General features: G+C 39.2%; 1 long non-coding RNA gene across 1 annotated transcript; it reads right to left on the bottom strand.

Annotated features, from left to right (window-relative positions):
• Positions 1 to 15,422: 15,422 nt before the first annotated feature.
• Positions 15,423 to 18,713, bottom strand: LOC121974818. Its single transcript, XR_006110095.1, has 3 exons — positions 18,449 to 18,713; positions 16,882 to 16,986; positions 15,423 to 15,994 (listed from the first exon to the last, which is right to left on the bottom strand). It is a non-coding gene; the product is annotated as an uncharacterized LOC121974818 (long non-coding RNA).
• Between the last annotated feature and the right edge of the window lie 3,355 nt (positions 18,714 to 22,068).

Consider the following 22,068-nt stretch of genomic DNA (forward strand, 5'->3'; position numbering starts at 1 on the left):
ATTAGGATGGGTAAGAAAGTGGGTATGTGGTGGGTATAAATTTCTATATACAAGAGGCTATGATAGGAACCGAGAGGAGGAATTGGTTTTGGTCTCCCAATGAAATTAAGCATCCCGTGTTCGCCCCGAACACATAATTTAATTTCATCAATAATAATGCATTCCACTAAAGAATTATTATTAAAGTACCGCACCAATTTCAAATTATATTTTGGACTCCTTATTATGAGTGTGTTAGTCTCCCTGTGTTTAAGATAATGAATGTCCACTAATTAAATGAGTTACTGACAACTCACTTAATTAATATCTTAGTTCAAGAGTAGTACCACTCAACCTTATCGTCATGTCGGACTAAGTCCACCTGCAGGGTTTAACATGACAATCCTTATGAGCTCCTCTTGGGGTCATTCTCAACGTAGATCACTAGGACACAGTTTCCTTCTATAATCAACAACACACACTATAAGTGATCATTTCTCAACTTATCGGGCTTATTGATTTATCGAATTAGATCTCACCCATTGATAAATTAAAGAAATAAATATCAAATATATATGTTTGTTATTATATTAGGATTAAAAGCACACACTTCCATAATAATTGAGGTCTTTATTCATTTATAAAGTCAACATAAAAAGAAACGATTTCTAATGGTCCTATTCAATACACTCTAAATGTACTAGTGTAATTATATAGTTAAGATAAACTAATACCTAATTACACTACGACCTTCCAATGGTTTGTTCCTTTCCATCTTGGTCGTGAGCTACTGTTTATAATTTATAAGGTACTGATAACATGATCCTCTGTGTGTGACACCACACAACATGTTATCAACAATATAAATTAATTGAACAACTACATTTATCATAAATGTAGACATTTGACAATGTGATTCTTATTTCTAGAAAAATGTTTATACCAAAAGCTAGGCTTTTAGTATACATCCTAACAATATCTATGCCTTTAAATATCAATTTGACATATTATATTGAGAGCAGTAATTTTTTTAACATGAATGTGTCCGAAAAATCTAATTCGTATTCAATAAATCGCTGTTTTTAATATAGTATGTCAAATTGATATTTGAGGACATGAATAAATCAAAAGAACTAGATGAATACATAAAACCTAATTTTATGTCATTTCGAACTCTCTAGGTCCATCTACTAATTTTGCCCAAAATCGATCAAAATAGGCTGATAGGCCTAGAGAGCTTAGAATGACATGAAATTTTGTCATATGTTTTCATCTAATTCTCTTGATTATATTCCTTCCCTCGAACATCAATTTGGTACACCATATTGAAAATAATGATTTTTTAAACTCAAATCGATCATTTTTTAAATCGATATATTTAAATTAAAAAAACTAAATTGATTGCTACACTATAACAATTGATTTGGGTAAATACGAAGGAGTAAAATGGGTATAGGATATTTGATTTGGTGATTTTAAAACTTGGGTATACGATTTGAGTATTGGGGAAACTTATCTACATAGTTCGATAATTTGTGTTGGTACGTGAAGCATCAGACGATCGAACCTGGATTTTGATTATGTCAAAGGATCCAAAGTTAAGTTGTCTTGTGATCTAACAATATTAATTGAGCTTGTAGGAAAGACCTAAGTTATCTTAGGCAAAAGTCCTAGTGGATTCTAGGCAGATGGAAAATCCTAAGGGTGGTAACCCTAAGTCCTAGGGGTGGTAACTCTAGGTGATGAAAAGTCCTAGCTACGATTAGGCAGGTGGAAAACCCTAGGGGGTGGTAACTCTAGGTTATGAAAAACCCTAGGGGGAGGCAACTCTAGGTCCTAGGGGTGGTAACCCTAGGTTATGGAAAACCTTAGGGAGAGGTAACACTAGGTCCTAGGAGGTAGTAACCCTAGGTTATAAAAACCCTAGGGGGAGGTAGCCCTAGGTCATAGGGGGTGATAACCTTAAGCAGAAAGTCCAGTCGGTCTGGAGAACCGGTCTGACAACATATAATCTCTCCTGAGAAGAGTAGGTGAGGGTGTGTTCCCCGTTGAGAGAACAGTAGGTGTCGGTTCGACCTAGGATTTTCGGAGGAAATCCGAAGTCAAAACCGGATAGTCCGAAGGCTGTCAAGTTAATGATTTATATATTAATTGCTATTTGTCTAACTCTGTTTTACAGGAGACTAATACTTTGTTGCAGGGATTCGATCTTTATCTGTCGACCGAACATTCGGTTCAGTCGACCGAACCTCCAAGCAACAAGATCAAAGTTCCAATGAGTGGACAGGGTTCGACCGAGGGATTGATCGACCGAACCTCTGGATCGATCGATCGAATCGAAGATAAGCGGTGACGTGGTCGAGCTGAGTTGATTAGACCAGATGAGTTCAGGATCGATCGACTGAACGAATGGATCGGTCGACCGAACGAAGAAACTCTATCCGAGCAGCATAACCGAGATTAGAAGGCTGACCGATTCAGGTGGGATCGGTCAACAGAATCTGGGGATCGGTTGATCGAACCGAGTTGAGTCAAGACTTGATCCCGAGATCAAGGAATTTGGATCAAGTTTGAGGAAGCTATAAAAAAGGGTCTCGACCAGCACTTCAAGGAAATCGAAAATTAGACTACTTGCGCTCCTATGTACTGTGACCAAACGCTTCAATAACGCTCAACTGCTACGCTAGCAATTGACGTTCCTTTCCAACATCTTTGTATTATCGGTAACTTAGTTTTAATATTGCAATTATAATTGATTTTGAAAAGATTTCTCGAGATTATAGTAATTGTCCATCGAAAGTAGTCTCACATACAAACCTTGGAGTAAGAATCGTCACAGACTCCGAACCAAGTAACTCTTGATATTTTCGATTGTGCTCTTTGTCTCTTTACTTTCCGCTACATTCTTACTCTATGTTTTCTGAAACGAATATGAAAATCACGCATACTTTTCACCTCCCTCTAATACGTCTACGATCCTACAATTTGCTGCCCTTTCTTTGAGGAAGTGGTCTCTTATTTCTCTTCGCAAATTAACTAACATTGTTAACTCCTAGTGTTTTCTAGCCAGGATTTTATTATCTTGATTTAATTTCAGTTCCCTTTGACTACTGTTCTATTTCATTGCTTTTTTTCAATTGAAGATGACTGAGGCAGACATCTTCTATTTCATGGCTTGTCAGGATGTACACTTCTTGACGGAGTGCCCCAGCTTTCATAAGGATTGGAAGAAACATTTCTTCTTCATCTATCCTCCTTATCTTTTTAATGTCCCGGCCGATTGTGTCCATGCTAGTTGAACCCCACATTATCAGCTCCTTAGACGTTACTTGATAGTCCTCTACCTTCCTGTATCATTGAGTGATAGTCAACTATTACTGGCCTTTACCTTGCAGACTCTGGAGACATGTGTGCACCGATGGCATTGTTGGCCAAGGAAATGTACTTTAGAGCCACTCCATCCCAGGCACAGTCTGCTACACTTAAGAGGGTCTCATCCCACACTCGACCGACGCTCTCCAAGAAGTATAAATGAGTTGCATCAAGGCCTCCTTGGTGCAAACAACACCTGAGTCTCACCCTTTCTCCCAGGTGATAAATCTTCTACCAACACCGAGCTATGTTGTGCCCAAAGTGTGACTCCACCACTAGCCATTGAATCTCTGAACGTAACCTAGTTTCTCATTGTCCGGGCACTAGACCTTGCCCGCAGTGCTGCAGTGTCGAGAGCCACACTGCCTCCTACTTCCTAGCTCTGCAACAGTGGGCACCTAGGCTTGAAGAGCAGTAACAACTTCATCATATGAACTAGCTCTGACTATCTGATTACATTATATAAGGAACAACTTAGGTAAGCCTACAAACCTTCATCTCCTTTTTTCCATTGTCACTTTTTGCATTCTTTGTAGAGTTTGGCCGGCTTCGAAAAGTTTCTACAAATATTTCAAGAATTTCATGACATATATGCGACCAATCACTCCAAGGTTATGGACTTAGAAATGCAAATATTCAACCTCAACCATCAACTGAATGAGTCACTAGTCTACATTGAAGAACTTCTGAAGAAGGTGAATCTTCAGTAGGAGCAATGGGACTAGACCATCTGGGAATTGGAGATCACACAAACCAAGGAGAGGGAAGCTCTCAAGGAAAAAACATCCATGTTAACTTGAGCTAAGACTGCAAAGGTCAGAGCAACAACAACAACAGTAGAAGAGGTCACTCAATAAGAACTATAAGACTAGTTAAGTGGAGTTGGAAGCTTCCTAACACCACTTGTCTAAATTGGAAAAGATGGTGGCCGAGCTCCAAACTTATCTAGCTAGGCATGATGAAGATGAGGAGGGAAGGAAGAAGAAATGGGAGATAGAGTTCTAGGTCTCCCTCTAGGTAAATGAGAAAATTGAGGCTTGAATGTACAACTTCTTTGAGACGGATTTCAACAACTGCACTTCCCCGTTCAAGGATGATAGATACCCTCGGCTAGAGAAACTACTAACTTCTTTGACATAGAAGTTGCTCTGGCCTCCATGCTGAAAGAACATTTCACTTGTACTCTTTGACTACCTGGACTTTTTTTTAAGGGCGACCATCCCGGTAGACATTTGCTCAACTTTGCCTTGTGCAGATCAATTTTTGTAAGGTCATAAGGCTATCTAAATTTCAATCGTCTCTAAATATTTCTTTTACTTTCATTCGTCACTTATTTTATGAACTATTAGATTTTTCCTATTGTAATTGCGTGGATAGGTCTTCTATCTGATCTATACCGAGCCTTTGGAACCAAGAATGCTTTTTGAAATTACTTGCGTAGTATCAAGATAACTCTCAGAGAACCTAAGTGAGGTTTACATTAGCCACTATAATAAAGTCGAAGATGAAATATATTTCAGGGCCCTTGCAATATTTTCCCTCTAGTACCTCTTTGGTAGTAAGCTCCAATGTGGAAAAGCCCCTCCCATTCGGGCCCTAGTTTACCCGTATTGCCATCAGGCTGGATCTTCTGCAAGACCAGGTCCTCCACTTAGAATGAGTGAGGGACAACTCGGTGATTATAGGCTAGATAGACCTGGATCTTGTACTTCCCCATTCGAGAGAAGGCTATGGCTTACTGTTCTTTCATCAAGTCCAACTCCTTTGTTTTGAGAGTCTCATTATCTACTAGAGCTAAGATCTGGCTATCTTGACTCTGATTTCTATAGGTAGAGCTATTGCAGCCCCATTAACCATGCTAAAGGGTCTCTCTAGTGGCCGTGCTAGGCATTGTCCAGAAGGACCAAAGCACACTGGATAATTCCTCTACCATGAACCTCCCATGTGCTCTAGCTTCATCTTCAATACACACACCAAGTCTCCCTATTAGGGATCTTCACCTAGTCGTTGCTCTGAGGATAAGATACAAAAGTGAAGACTTATTGAATTTTTAGCTTATGGAACCACGCTTGTATCATCTTGCCCTAAATTGTTGTCCATTATCTGTGATCAGCTTTCATAGGATCTTGAAACGACAAATAATATTCTGTCATAGAAATTTCATCACTACCTCCTTCATAATCTAAGAAAATGTCACAACCTCCGCTCATTTAGAGAAATAATTAATAATGACAATCAAGAATTTCTTCTGAGTTATGTTGAGCTGGATAGGTCTGACTATATCTATCCTCTATTGATCAAAGGGTCAAGTAGCAACCACTACCTTCATGAACTCTATCAATCTAGATTGCTAAGGTTGATGTCTCTGGCAACTCTCACACACCTTAGGCATCTATTGCACTTTCCACTCCATTGTTACCCATAAGTATGTTGAATAAGTGTGAATGGAGAAGAGGGGGAAGAGAAGAAGCTCTATTGTGCATTGGACTTTAGTCCCACATTGGGAGTTTCTTGACATCTTTGTTGGTTTATATTGATTTACATACATTGAGGATGTGAACAAATGCATAGGGAGAGACTCTCTCTCACGCGTGGGTGCGCAGGGAGGGGCGCAAATTTAGGGCCCGGATTGCACTGAACCAAGTTAACTCGTGTGCGAGCGCGACCTGCGCACACGAATGTCGGATCGGTTGGGGCAAAATTTGCCCAAGTGGAACAACCAACATTTTACCACGTTGATCTTTTTGATGCTGTGAAACGGATGCATTAAATTCGAGATAGACAGAGGGGGAAAAAAAGACACACACAGCGAAGAAAGCAGCTCTCCACCTCATTCCCCTCCTCTGTTGTGCAACTCCTGCTCGGCAGAGTTCTCGTGATAACATCGGGTGTCTCTCAGTTCGCCGTGACCACCAGTGCTTGGTGAAGTTCATGGTTAGACCGTTGTATACTGGGAAACAAACGACCCGAGTAAGCCTCGAAGCACAGCCGGAGGTGGGGGCGAATCTGTTTCAAGAAAACTGTGACTCGCAGGCCTCGGTCAATTCGCTCCACTCGGCCGACCCGACCTGCCCGCTTGGCCGACCCGACCTCCTCTCGGCCGACCTGACCTTCTCATCGCCCACCTGACTTCTTGGCCGATCCGCCTTTTCGCCTAATCAGCTCTTCTCTACTCAGCCTATCATCCCAACCGACCAGTCTGCTCGTCCGACCGACCTTCTGCTCGGCCTGTCTCACTGCTCGTCCGATCGACCCCAGCTCGGCTCGGTCGACCTTCAGTCCGCTCGGACTCTACTGCTCGGACACTCTGCTCACTCAGCCACTTCGAGGTCAGAAACCAGCCCCTGCTGGCAACTTGAGATTATCTGCTCAGGCCTTTTCAACAGATAAGTGAATTTAAATCCGATATATTTAAATCCAGCTAATACCTCGTAAAATCTCCGGCAACAGATTGTTTGTGTCCAACAATCTTGAAACAGACTTGATTCTGTTGGGATGACCACGGAACAAAATGTTGAGGTGCAACAGACTCAACAAGTGCAGGCCCCCTCCCCCCGATTGGAACTGTACCAATCAGTCATGGAGAAAAGCCAGAGAAGTTCAGTGGATACTTGACTACACTTAATCTAGCTCGGTTCTTGACCGAGGACCCTCCCAAGCATCTTGAGGATCTTGTCATGAAACCATCGATCTGATGGAGTCATGAACTCATTCAGGTTCCTTTGAAACTCATCCTCAACTTGTCGACTCGTTGTCTGTTGTGTATAGCATGAAAAGAACGACTAAGGAGCCGTGGGAGTACACGGACAAAAATACAAGGCGGAGGAGCAAAGAAGTTCATCGTGGGCGGACTACAAGATGGTTGACTCGAGGCGGTGATCGAGGCAAGTCCGGGAGCTTGGTGATCGTGCGAGATCCACTCGAAGGGATGGTTACAGGTGAAACCTTCCGGTGGGCTATCATTGAGAAGATGCCTCCGGTGGAAGGACTTGAGAAACAGCCTGGCGGAAGGAGATGAATGTGGAGAAACTCATTGTTCGACTTCGCATCGAAGAAGACAACAAGAGTTCATAGAGGAAACTGTTCTCTCAGGTTACTGTGAAAGCCAACGTGGTCGAGCACGGTCAAAGCTCGAAACGGAAGAACCCCAAGTCTTCCAAGATGGGATCCAAAGGAGGCATTAGCAAGAAGAAGTTCTCTGGAAAGTGCTTCAACTGTGACAAAGTGGGTCACAAATCTTCGGAGTGCAGAAAGCCGAAGAAGAAGCAAGAGGCCAACCATGGTGGATCGATACTGGAGCCACCAAACATGTGTACTGCAACAAGAAGCTGCTCCACAACTTCGAGGAAGTCATTGGAGACAAACTGTTTATGGGGAACTCAGCAACCTCAGACATCATGGGCCAAGGAAAAGTGGTGCTGAAGATGACCTCGGGCAAGAATCTCACTCTGAACAATGTGCTGTATGTTCCGGAGATTCGAAAGAATCTAGTGTTTGGATCACTGTTAAGCAAGCATGGCTTTCACATTGTCTTTGAGTCGGACAGAGTTGTATTATCCAAGAATGGAATGTTTGTAGGAAGGGGCTATGTATCTGATGGGTTGTTTAAGCTCAATGTAATGGCGATTAGACCTAAGATAAATAAAATTGAAAGTTCTTCCACTTATATGCTTGAGTCTTCGTGTTTGTGGCATGGTAGACTAGGACATGTTAACTACGATGTATTGCGTAGATTAATTAATATGCAAAGCATACCTACATTCTACCTTGACCCAAAACACAAGTGTGAGATTTGTGTTGAAGCGAAAATGACAAAGTCATCCTTTCAACACTGATGTGTGCGGCCTAAAAGGTACACCAACACGTGCTGGTAATAAATACTTCATCACTTTTGTAGATGATAACACAAAATATTGTTATGTGTATCTTCTCAAAAGTAAGGATGAAGCTATAGAGAAATTTGCTCTCTATAAGAATGAGGTTGAAAATCAACTTAATAGGAAAATTAAAGTGGTTCGAAGTGACCGAGACGGTGAATATGTGTCACCGTTCGCTGAGTTGTGTGCTGAGCATGGGATCAGACATGAATCAACAGCTCTTTATACTCCTCAGCAAAACGGAGTTACTGAGCGAAAGAATCAAACTCTAAAGGAGATGATGAATGCTCTTCTATTGAGCTCTGGATTACCAGAGTCCATGTGGGGGAAAGTTGTGTTAACAGCTAATTACCTTTTAAATAAGGTGCCTCGGAAGAAAATAGATAAGAGTCTTATGAGTTGTGGAATGGAAGACAACCATCCTACAAATATTTACGAATGTGGGGGTGTCTTGCCAAAGTATTGGTGCCTGATCCGAAAAGGATTAAGATAGGACCAAAGACTGTTGATTGCATATTTATTGGATATGCACAAAACAGAACTGCGTATAGATTTTATGTGTATGAGTCACATATACCGGAGATACATAAGAACTCGATACTCGAATCGAGAAATGCCTCGTTCTTCGAGTATGTGTTTCCATATAAGACCCGAGAGGATGCTAACTCCTCAAAACGGGCAAACGAAACACAAGGCGAAGAAGAAGATAATGATGACGAGGAACCCGTGGAGGTTGAGCCTAGACGGAGCAAAAGAGCTCGGGTAGAAAAATCCTATGGATCGGATTTTATCACTTTCATTTTGGGTAGTAAGCTCTTCGATGGACCTCACTTGAAAGAGACAATTACATCGAGATAGAATCTATCTTGCAAAATCACACTTGGGAACTTGTAAATCTTCCTTCGGGAAGTAAACCACTAGGTTGCAAGTGGATCTTTAAGAAGAAAATGAAATCGGATGGCACAATCGATAAATATAAGGTCGATTTGTAATCAAAGGATATCGATAATGAGAAGACCTTAATTACTCTCCGGTGTCGAGAATAACTTCCATTAGAGTATTGTTGACTATTGCCGCTCTATGGAATCTCGAAATACATCAAATGGATGTAAAAACGACATTTCTAAACGGGGATTTAGAAGAGAAAATCTACATGGACCAACCTGAGGGGTTTTCTGTGCCAGGACAGAAAAACAAGGTCTGTAGATTGGTGAAGTCATTATATAGCTTGAAACAAGCACCAAAGCAATGGCATGAGAAATTTGATAATGCCATGAAGGAATGTGGATTCAAGATCAATGAATGTGATAAATGTGTCTACATGAAAGCCACAGAGAGTGACTATGTCATCTTGTGCCTCTATGTAGATGACATACTTATCATTAGGAGTAATGATAAGATAATCAAATCCACTAAGGACATGTTGAACTCAAGATTTGACATGAAAGATATGGACCTAGCTGATGTGATTCTAGGAATCAAAATTCTTAGAACGATAGAAGGACTTGTTCTTAGTCAGTCTCATTACGTGGGCAAGATTCTTGAGAAATTCACCAAGGGTGATACTACATTGGTACGAACGCCGATAGATACGAGTCAACATCTATCGAAAAATCGAGGTGAAAATATCTCTCAGATAGAGTACGGACTTGGCCTACGCAGTAAGCAAACTGAGTAGATACACGAGTAATCCCAGTGTTGAGCACTGGAAAGGAATAACAAGAGTACTGAGGTACTTGAGGTATACTCGTGAATTTGGACTGCACTATACAAGATATCCTGCTGTGATCGAAGGATACAGCGATGTGAGTTGGATATCTGATATAAAAGACTCTAAGTCTACGAGTGGATATGCCTTCAGTCTAGCAGGTGCAACCATTTCCTTGAAATTTTCTAAGCAAACCGTAATAACCAGATCCACGATGGAATCTGAGTTTGTAGCTCTTGACAAATATAATGAAGAGGCTAAATGACTACGACAATTCTTATAAGATATTCCACGATGGCCGAAACAAGTGCCGGCGATTTGCATACATTGCAATAGTCAATCAGCAATCGATCGGGCACAAAGTCATCTGTATAATGGTAAGTCTAGACATATACGTCGTAGACATAATACCATTAGACAACTACTCTCAACGGAAGTTATCACTGTTGACTATGTGAAGTCAAAAGATAACCTAGCGGATCCGCTAATCAAGGGGTTAAATCGAGAGTTAGTTGCAAGTTCATCAAGAGGAATGGGCTTGATGTCGTTGTCAGCGATCAGTGCAGAGGATAACTAATCTGCACTGACTAGACACACTGTAGGGGGATAACCTAATGAAATAGTAACTAGACCAGGGTAAGCCGATGGGCTTTGAATGATCAAGAAGAGTAGATGGCAACTCTTGAGAGATTACCTATGTGAGAAAAAAGTGGGGCCGCTTCGAAGAGAATTGGAGGCACAATTCTTAGATCTTCTCACAGAAGTAGACGTGCTCATGGCCAAGAACGTAACAGGGAGAGTCTTGGGTGAGATTTATCACTGCTTACACAGACGACAGTATAGTTCAAGGACATCGTGTCTACTATCAGCCAGTAAGGAACCAAATCTTCACAAGGGAAGGTTCAAAGGGTAAAACCTACCAATCCTATACTTGACTCAACTACTGAATGCTATCACATACCCTATCTCCATTCATATGGGGGATTGTTGAATAAGTGTGAATGGAGAAGAGGGAGAAGAGAAGAAGCTCTATTGTGCATGGGACTTTAGTCCCACATTGGGAGTTTCTTGGCATTTTTGTTGGTTTATATTGATTCACATACATTGAGGATGTGAACAAATGCATGGGGAGAGGCTCTCTCTTACGCGAGGGTGCGCAGGGGGGTGCAAATCCGCGACCTGCATACACGAATGCCGGACCGGTCGGGGCAAAATTTACCCAAGTGGAACAACCAACATTTTGCCACGTTGATCTTTTTGATGCTGTGAAACGGATACATTAAATTCGAAATTAATGCAGAGTAAAACCGACCGAGTAATAATGAATGAAACGGTAGTCGTTTCACTGCTTGGCTAATAATGACCATTAAGATCATTAACTCTGGCCACTGATCCGAGCTCCTATATAAGGAGGCTCCGATCATAGGCAGAGGGGAAAAAAAAAGAGACACACAGCGAAAAAAGCAGCTCTCCACCTCATTCCCCTCCTTTGTTGTGCAACTCCTGCTTGGCAGAGTTCCCGTGATAACATCGGGTGCCTCTCAGTTCGCCGTGACCACCAATGCTGGGTGGAGTTCACGGTTAGACCGTTGTATCCTGGGAAACAGACGACCCGAGTAAGCCTCAAAGCACAGCCGGAGGTGGGGGTGAATCTGTTTCAAGGAAACTGCGACTCGTAGGCCACGGTCAATCCGCTCCGCTCGGCCGACCCAACCTCCACTCGGCCGACCTGCCCACTCGGCCGACCCAACCTCTGCTCAGCCGACCCGACTTGCCCGCTTGGCCGACCCGACCTCCTCTCGGCCGACCCGACCTCCGCTCGGACGACCCGACCTTCTCTCCGCCCACCTGACTTCTTGGCCAATCTGCCTTTTCGCCCGACGGGCTCTTCTCTGCTCGGCCTATCATCCTGATCGGCCAATCTGCTCGTCCGACCGACCTTCTGCTCTGCTTGTCTCGCTGTTCGCCCGACCGGCCTTCTGCTCGGCCTGTCTCACTGCTCGTCCGATCGACCCCAGCTCGACTCGGTCGACCTTCAGTCCGCTCGGACTCTGCTGCTCGGACGCTCTGCTCACTCAACCACTCCGAGGTCAGAAACCAGCCCCTGCTGACAACCTGAGATTATCTGCTCAGGTCTTTTCAACATATAAGTGAATTTAAATTCGATATATTTAAATTCAGCTAATACCCTGTAAAATCTCCGACAATAAATTATTTGTATCCAACAAAATAGTCGACCAAGAGGGTTTTTTGAGTGACGACTGACCCTCCAATGTGACTACCACAACACTCTTCATGAATTTCTCTAAGTACATAAGCAACTTCCTCTTCCCCCAAGCACCGCAAATAGTGGCTCAGTGAAAGAGTGCTTGTAAAGCATCCCTTCAACTAATAAATAATTAATAGCTTGGTGGTGTATCTACTTAGACCGATCGAGGTCAAGGGGGAGTTGACCTTCCCAGAAGTATAACATAAACTCTTCTCTCCATTCAACTTACTCTGGTTTCTAGGGCACTTCAATATATGACAACAACTCCAATTGGGGCATTGCCTCACATGTCATCCAGTCTCCCAAAGAATTGGCAACTCAAGCCAACTCGTCGACCTGATGATTCTCCTCCAGAGGGACCTGCTTCAATATTACTTCCAGAAATCTCGAAAATCCTCTTCACCTAGTAGGTTACCAGTTATGAACCCAAGTAACCCAAGATCCATGCGCTCCCCACATTCTGAGCCACTTGGAGCCCTATTAGCAAGACTTTATAGTCTGCTTCGTTGTTTGAGGGGAGAAAGTGGAGCCGGATGGCTAGCTTCATCTCATCCCCCTATAGGGAAACTAATACTACTTTAGCACCGCTGCCTTCACTATTCAAGGATCTATTCACAAAGATTAGTCATGGATCTGTTTCCTCTGTGAGTTGCTTCTATTAGAAAGTCTGTAAGGGATTGCGCCTTAATGGATTATCACAGTTGGTACAAAATTTCATGCTCACTTAGATCCGTCACTCACTTAACAAGCATTCTTGTCGCCTCAGGATATGTCAGAATGAGACCAAGCAGGGTGTTAGTTAAGACAACTATTGGGTGAGAGAGAAAACACCGGCATAGGCACTGAACCATCAAAGTGAACCCCAACAACAACTTCTATAGGCTAGTATATTGGAGCTCTAGTCCCTTCAACAAGTAATTGATATAGTAAAGGAGGCATTGCTTGGTCTTCTCTTCTAGCACCAACACTTAGCTGACCACCACCTCCAAGGTAGCCAAGTACACCAAGAGCTTCTTTCCTAGAATGAGGTTGGACAACACCAAGAGTTGTGATAAGTATGCCTTTAACTCTTGAAAGGCTTTTTCACATGGATCATCTCATTGAAAATGGGAAGCCTCCCACAATATCTTAAAAAAGTGGACTTCAATCCGTCGAATGAGAAATAAAGCAAGATAAAATTGTAATCTAGCCGACTAAATGTTGTAACACTGGGACATTCCTAGGTGACTACATATATATTCTACAAGGCTTCTATCTTCTCAGGGTTGATTGTTGGGTTTTTAAAACTGCAAATAAAATTTTACATTGAAAACACATGAGAAAGATCATCGCTTATAAGAGAAAGATATCTCCATTGGTATAAAGTCTTTTAGATAAAGCTAAAAAATAAAACTATAAGAGCTTAAGTCCAAAGTGGATAATATTATACCATTATGGAGGTATTTAAATTTCTTCGGTCATAACAATTGATATCAAAGCCTAGACTGCCAGAAGGTCTAACTACCGACTATGCATAAGAGCTATAGTCTAATTGAGCCATGTGAGTAGAACATTAACTCGAATAAAGGAAATGGAAGCTCTCGTATATAGATCAAGAGGATCAGATACTAGACAGAAAGTCTTGGTGGATAGTCAGGTAGAGAAGCCCTAGTTTCGACTAAGGAAGGAAGTCCTAGTAGGTCGAGTGGACCGAGAGGCGGAAGACTCAGTGGGTCGAAGATCAGACGTCAAACGGATAGACTTTCCACATGAGAGGACCTTGTGGTCCTTCATTTGAGAGAAAGGGGGATTGTTGGAGTTACAATATTACAAATAAAGTCTCACATTAAAAATACATAGGAAAACGCATAGACTTATAAGAGAAAGATATTTCTATTGATATGAAGCCTTTTAGATAAAACCTAAAAATAAAACCATAAGAACTTAAATTCAAAATAGACAATATTATATCATTATGGAGATATCTAAATTTCTTTTATCCTAAAATTGATTTCAATTCTTCTCTCAGTCACTATGTACCACCAAAACTTTTCCTTCCTAACTCTGAAGGCACACTTCTCGAGATTCAACTTCACATTGCACCTTGCACGGTGGCAAATGTCTCTTCTAATTCTGACACCAAATTAGCTATCGGTAGGAACTTGACCAAGATGTCTCGAGCTATAAATATCTTATCTATCAAGTGCTGGAATGTTGCCCTTGTATTTTTGAACCTGAATGGCATGATCACACTATAGAATGTATCATTTGTCGTGATGAAACTTATCTTGTCCTGATCAACATTTGTGCGAGAAATCTAATAATTTCTCTGATAAGCATCCATCATGGAAATGAACTCATGACGACTGTAGAATCTATTAGCTAGTTAATGTAGGATAAATAAAGGATAATAGTCTTTCAAGTAGACTTTGATCAAATCTAAAAAATTCACGCACATTCCCCACGTTCCTAAGGCTTAAGTACTAAAACAATATTAGATAGCCAAGTCAAGAAATGTATCTCCTGTATGTGCCCAACTTCCAACAATATGTGAACTTCCTCTTGAACGACTTTATCCTTCTCTGGGCTAAAATGCCACACCTTTGCTTCAATGGCCGAGTGGTACATAAAATGTATAGGTGGTGCTCAATTATATCTACTAGAATTCCCATGAGGTTGCTTGGGGATCATATGAAGAGAACTCAATTCTGGATTAGACAGCTGGCCAACTCCTCCCTTAGCTTAGAATATTATTCTTTTTTTTTATTTGAGTAACCTTCCCTTCATCGCTTAGGATGATAGTTACAACCTTTGTCTCTTCTTCCACTAGAAAAGGAGGTTCTGCCTCCCATACCAAGTGAACTTCCCTGTCTAGGCCTACTGCACCAACTTAGTTAACTCCCATCCGGGCTTTCTTTTGATTTGTGTGGATGATATCCATGTAATATCTTTGAGAGGTTTGTTTATCTCCCCTAATCTCTCCTACTTCCCCCTCCACCAGAAACTTGATTTTCTAATGATAGTGAGACTTGACTTCCTAAAAAGCACTGAGAGTTAGGCTACCCAAGATGATGGTGTATGATGAAGGTGCATCGATCATTGTAAAGGTAGTTATAATGGTCCGTCGCTTCTGCTCCTCTTCCAACGAAATAGCATTACAACAAATATGATTTTTCACAGCGCGCAATTACTTTATCCGCAATGTACATCGCATGCTACACAACTCAAAACTGTTAAAAGTCCTAACACATCAACTGCATGCTGCTACACGCTGCAGCATCATCAGCTCATTCCATGCACTCTATCTTGAGCTTCCTTGCCAAATATAATTTTAATTGCATCATCAGCAATGTTAATTATGTTGTGACATTCAGGTGAATACTCTTCGACTTCTTTATGGAGATAACTCAAATTTCATATGATTCTCATAAGTAAAATTGGGATAATAAAGAGAACTCAAATTTCATATGATTTTTTAATATAATAATATATACTTATATTTTCTAACACATGGGTGACTATTTTTTTTTTTTTTTGCAAGCTCAAGGCCGTGATAAATCATAATTGATTATCTATTTGAATCCACAAAATATATCAAACACTATAATTCTAAATACATCCAAACTATTTCATTAAATCATAGTTCATTTCAAAATACTCCTAAAAACAAGACTTGTTAATTATGGTTTAGGAGAGGAGAGGGGTTTGCCTACAAAGAGAAAAATGTAGAGACCAGAAAAAAATAGTTGATATTTTTTCATACCTTCCAAAATGCAACTGTTTAATAATGTAAGCACTCATCGATCTTGCCTGCAAAGAGAGTTAAAATATCAGAAAACTATAACATAATAAATACATCCATAGTAAATTGGGTCAAAACTTACAACTACCCCAAGCAAGGTGCTTGCTAAAAATAGATAAAAGAAGTTTGCAACAAACTAAAACATTACAGTGAAGTCAACATGAACTAGATCAAAAATTTGAAGGGTAAATTTGTATGCAGTTCCTAATCATAAACTCATCTTTGTATACAGTCCCCATCCATAAAAATCTTTGTTTCCACTCCTTAGTCAAATATATTTACCTAATTGTCCATGATACTTTTCGGTATAAAAAGTCTAAAAATCAATATATTTCTTTTTAAATTCAGTACATTAAATTAGAATCCAGTATATTTTCTATCAAATTGAGTACGATTCTTTTTTCACCTCAATTGGATGGAAAATATACTATATTTTTTTCAAATAATACTCAATTTGATGAAAAATATACTAGATTTTTTTTAAATGGTAATGATGCTGAATTTACGAGGAATTATATTAAACAAGAAAAAAATCGTGCTCAATTTAATAAAAAATATACTCAATTCTAGTTTAATGTGCTGAATTTGATGGGAATTATATTCATTTTTAGACTATTTGTACCGAAAAAATATGAGGGTTAATTTTGATAAAAAATATATTCGATTCTAGTATAAAGTACTGGATTCTAGTGTAAAGTGCTGAATTTAACTCCCTGAATACTCGTTTTTAGACTTTTTATACCTAAAAAGCCGAGGGGCAATTTAGGTAACAATATTTGCATGAGGGAGTTGAAATAAGTAATACTTTGCATGCAAGGAGTGGAAACAAAGTTTTTTATGATTGGAGACTGCATGCAAAATTGTGATTATGATTAAAGATTTTTCTTTACTTTACCCATTTTTGAATCATGTTAAAAAGCACCACTGATGTAGCATCATTTACAACTTCTTCACCAAACACCAAGCTATAAAGCAAAGGTGTCTCATCCTGATTGAGCGCCTGATTTTCAAATAATAAATTGCAAACATTAGTTAGCTAAGACAAAGTCACTTACATAGTATAATATACCAGAGTTGAGAACCTACAAAGTGCAAACAGAATCTGTAGTAGAAAAGATTGCACAAATAGCTGCATAAATAAGAAAAGACATCGAAAAGGGAAGACTAGTGGCAACATAAAGAGGAATTAAACAAAACATGTATACAATCAAACAAAATGTACACTGCAAGGTTATTTACCAAGATAATTTCCAATGTCCAATTCACCTATATTCATTTTTCTAAAAAAAATTCTATGGCACCTGTAAGATAATAGAGATCAACAAAGAAAATTATTCATCATTTTCATAATTCAAATGAATGCTTCAGTTAATTAAAATTTATAAATAGATTAGTCATATAGAATAAGCAATTGATAAACATAGTGATAAGCCTAAAAAATGATGGAAAATAATAAGAATATAAATTTATTTCTAGAGAAATTCACTTCCAGATTCTATATGGACAAGAATGTTAAGATGAAATTTAGATAAACTAAATTTTCACTCAACATTAGCAATTAAGTAAAACAAACTCAAATTTTCCATTAGATAACTTCAAGTTAACTATATTTGTCATTACTATTGAGTAATATGCGACAACAAAATAAGAAGAGTTTCTTAAAAATTTTGAAAGAGACCCAAAAACTCAAAGGAGAGACTTCTCTAGGGTCTAAAGGTTTATGCATCAAGAGAAAGTCATGGTCAAGGGAAGCGGAGACTTCTCTAGGGTCGTCCTCTCATTTTTATTCTCAATATTTCAAGACAATATTCTTAATGTTTGGTTCCAACATTAGCTATATCAGTAACTATAGATTTGGTTGTTAAAGTGTCAAGTTGTCCCAATTTGCAAGTCCCATGATGGAAGCCCTATACCATAATGAAGAAAATTGGAAGACATCTGTGCACAACCTACACAAGTAATTGGAAGAAAATACTAGAAGATATCTGTTTAACAAAAATCTGAATTCCACAACATCGTTTATTCCTACAAGAAAATTATTCCAATCAAGACGTCTTAAGATGATTTAAGAAAACTCTAAATCTTTATATCTCATGATGAAAACAACTTAAAACTACATCGAGACAAAGAAAGACAAAGAAATGTTCAGATTTTTCACCTTGTAGTCGCTTTATTAAAAATTTAAATACCTCTATCTTCAAGAATCTCACTAATAGAAGAAACAAAGTCTTAAAAAAATTATTGAGGGTGAAGGGAAGTCTAAGAGAACACATAGAAAACCCTCAAACTGCTAGAAAAACTTTTCTTTAATGTGATGTCTCAAAACCTAGCGGGCTACAAATGAACAAAATCATCCAAGGTTTTGATAAATATGAAACATGGGAAGAGAAAAACTACAGACAAGTTTCAACCAAAGAAACACGTCTATTTCCCATATTGCATCTAAAGATTGGAATGCATACCAGTTACTTCTAGGTGATGTGAAATCAAGAGAAACCATTCCTCGTCTCCTCCATTCAAGAAGCCGGAGTAGAGCGAAGGGTTTAGGGGGAAAAGTGTCTTCTTTCCATGCTTCTCCCATTCAAGAGAAATCATACCTTGTCTCCTCCCATTCATCGAAGAGGGCAGACAGGGGTTCACCGAAGAGGGTTGGGCAGAGAAGTTCGGTAGAGAGGGAGTTTAGGGTTTGGGCAGGGAAAGATTTCGGTGGAGAGGTTCTCGAAGGGTGGTTGTAAAGACCAAGTTTTTTTTAAACATATATATAATGCATAATCTGCGACATTGACTACATTATTTTCATTCATATAATCATGATTTGATATAGTTTTCATAGATAGAATACATATTTACATCATATTTTAAGCATTGTATCGATTTTGGGACTTAATTACAAATTATTTTATTATGGCTTTATTTGATACTAATATTTAAGTGTTATTTTGTAGGCATCAAGGGCTCTTGGACTGGATGAATTTGAACCAAATTCGTGCTCGGATCGGAGTTTTAATGAGACGATCAAGCTCCAGAATAATCGTAGCCGATCATTGAAGATTGGAGAGATCTGAGCCATCCATTGAGAATCTTGTCCATCCGACCTAATGAGGAGCAGATCTCGTCCGTTGATGAAGATCTGAAGCTTTTGATCCAAATTTGAAGACATTACAGTCGTTAGATGAGATCAAATCATTCTGAACCGTTGGATCAAATTTGGAAAGGGTATAAAACCTTTGAGAAGCTACAGTGTGTCTTCGAGCTCGATTCCTCGTGATTTTTCTATAGTGCTTTCTTCTTCGCCGCGACACCGAAGCTTCCATTCACAATCTCCAGATCTCAGATTTCAATTCTAACTTCAACCACGAATTCGGGAATTCTTCGCAATCAACTAATGAAGAGCAGATCGCGATCCGTGAGCGTTCCCTAGATCCACGACGATTTATTCCTCGATCCGTTTCCTCCTCAAATTCAAGGGCGTTCTCTAGATCTGAGGTTTTCCAACGTTTACGGAGGCTAGCTGGAGTTCTCCTGAAGCTTCCACAATCGTTCTACTTCCATATAAGATCGCAGTTCTGAGATTGAACTGATCATTCAGTTTCGAGATGCGATTTTCATTTCCTTCCTCTATTCTTCACACAACAAGATCGCAAGCCAGAAGGGTGTTCTCTGCGGCTCAGCGATTCTTATTTACATGGTTGAAGATTCCAGATGCAGTGATTGCGAGCCAGAAGGGTGTTCTCTGCGGCTCCTTTGCAAATCAGCAAAGAGAAAAGATTGGATCTAGGATCTGTGTTTGTGAATGTTTTACTCTTCTTGTAATTAGTTTGAATTCTCCATTACATTGCTCAAATCAGTAGATCTGATATTTTAGTTTACATTGTTGTTTCCATTTTGAATTTTGCTATATTGTTTCCTTTGTTCGGTTGACACATGATTCCTTTACTTGCAATTCTTTGTTAATGATTTTGAATTCTGTTTGATTCGTTTTCTTGTGTTCAATTGCATTAGTATCCATTCTGTAAACTGAAAATAATTTTGTATACAGTTAGTTCATTGCAATTTAGATTGAGTTAGTGATCCAATGCTAGATCTTGAGTTCGGATAAGTGGATGTATTGATTTAGAGCTAAGAACTAGATTAAGTTTGTAATCAGCTTCACTTCTATGCAAATTCTAGAAACATGTATGTTTACATCTATTATCTTGACATGAATCTCGTACCTCTTATTCACATGAATAGAACTTGCATTGATACCTAGGTTCTAAATTTTGCAATGTATCTCTTGAGTTGATGTTTTACTAGTCATTAGAATAAGAATTTGGACTAGTTTGGATGTTGAGAATTATAAGAATTCAATATGTAATGTGGTTTATAAGAGTGTCAAGATTACTTTGTTGAGGTAATGGTTTGATCTGAATGGGAGGTAAGTTTTGTTCTTTCCTTTAGAATGCTAGCATGAGTAGCTTACATGTTTTGTTTAACTTTCGGATACTTTCTTTTAAATGAATCAAAACCAAATCACTCATTTCCCATTACATAACTAAAAGAATCACTTGAATCTAGAGTATACACATTCACTAGTTATTCCTTGGAAAAATACGACTTGGGACTCGTTACTACAACACTTGTCTTAATTTCAATGAGTTTCAATTTTTATTAATTTAGAGTGCCACATGACATGCAAAAAGGCCCACACCAAATTTTGGCGTCGTTACCGGGGAATATAACTAGTAGTGTGTGTTTGTTTTAGATTGAGCATTGATTGATTTATTTTGTAGCATGTTGATTGATTTGATTGCTTATTCTCTTTGTAATTTCATGTTGGTTTGTTCTTGAATTGTTAAGTGCTTAAATGTTCATATTTTCATGTGATTGAAACTTTATGCTCTTGAGTCTTTTAATCTTGAGTTTTAGTGTTTTAGTGTAAGAACAAGAGATTTTTTTAGCATGGATCCATATTTTCAGAATTTTGAAGGTGGAATGGAGAATCAGTATTTTCAGCCTGAGTATCAATTTTACCCAAACATGGATCAACAAAATAGGTATGAGTCATTTTCAAATACTTTTAATGCTAATTGGGTAGATAATTCATGTTTCAGGTATGAAAGTGCACAAGGACCATTTATTGAGTCATATCCAGCTTACCAGAATTCATATGGGTTTCAAGAGGTTTCAACATCTTTTATGTCAAATTCTTTTCAACAAAACGATCCTCAAATGGATGAGTCAACATGGGAACTCAAGGAGATTATGCAACAAATGAGAGAGCATCAAGAACAACAATTCTCAAGGATACAGAACATACAGTTACAATTAGATCAAATTGCATCATCCATTCATCAGTTACAAACACAAAATTTCATTGAAGAGATGGATTGTGGAGCTCTTGTCAGGCCTGACACTGCATCTACTTCTTCACTAGATTCTTTAAGTACTTTTTATTGCTGTGATGATGTAGTTGAACATACTTTTGATTCTACTAATGATGTTGCTTTAGATGTTGTGAATGCTACAGATATTGATGTTGAAGATGATTTAAGTGTAGGGGAATGCTTACTGGAAGCATTACATCAAGGATCACCAAGAATTGAGGATGTAAGTATAGGGATTTGTGCTATGGAGCCAAGCACCCAAGAATCACTACATGAAGTTGTACATTCACCAGAACCAGAGCCTGTGCCATTATTTGATGAAAAGGAGGTAGTAATCACCACTCCAGGTACCTTTCAAGATGACAAGGTGAGTATTTTTATGATTTTCAGAAAATTTAATTGAGGTACCAATGGTTGACTTCATTAGTTGTGATTCATTACTTGATAAATTTTCTACTCACACTAATGTTCTCCTATTTTTTTTTTATCCCACATGTGTATGGGAGTTCTTGTCTTTTAATGATGTTGTAGGAGAATATAAGCTTTCGGGGTGGATGCTTGAACTGAACCGCCTCCGTCCTCTAGAAAGAATTTGCAAGGAAAAAAAGGATGAATAAAAAGAAGTTGATTGCAACCAAGGATACTCCACTTCCGGGATGGATTCTTCTTTTTAATCTTCTTCAACCACCGGGAAAAAGGGAAGTTTGTTCCAACTT

This window comes from Zingiber officinale, chromosome 4B (assembly GCF_018446385.1).
Source record: "Zingiber officinale cultivar Zhangliang chromosome 4B, Zo_v1.1, whole genome shotgun sequence".
Lineage (NCBI taxonomy): Eukaryota > Viridiplantae > Streptophyta > Magnoliopsida > Zingiberales > Zingiberaceae > Zingiber > Zingiber officinale.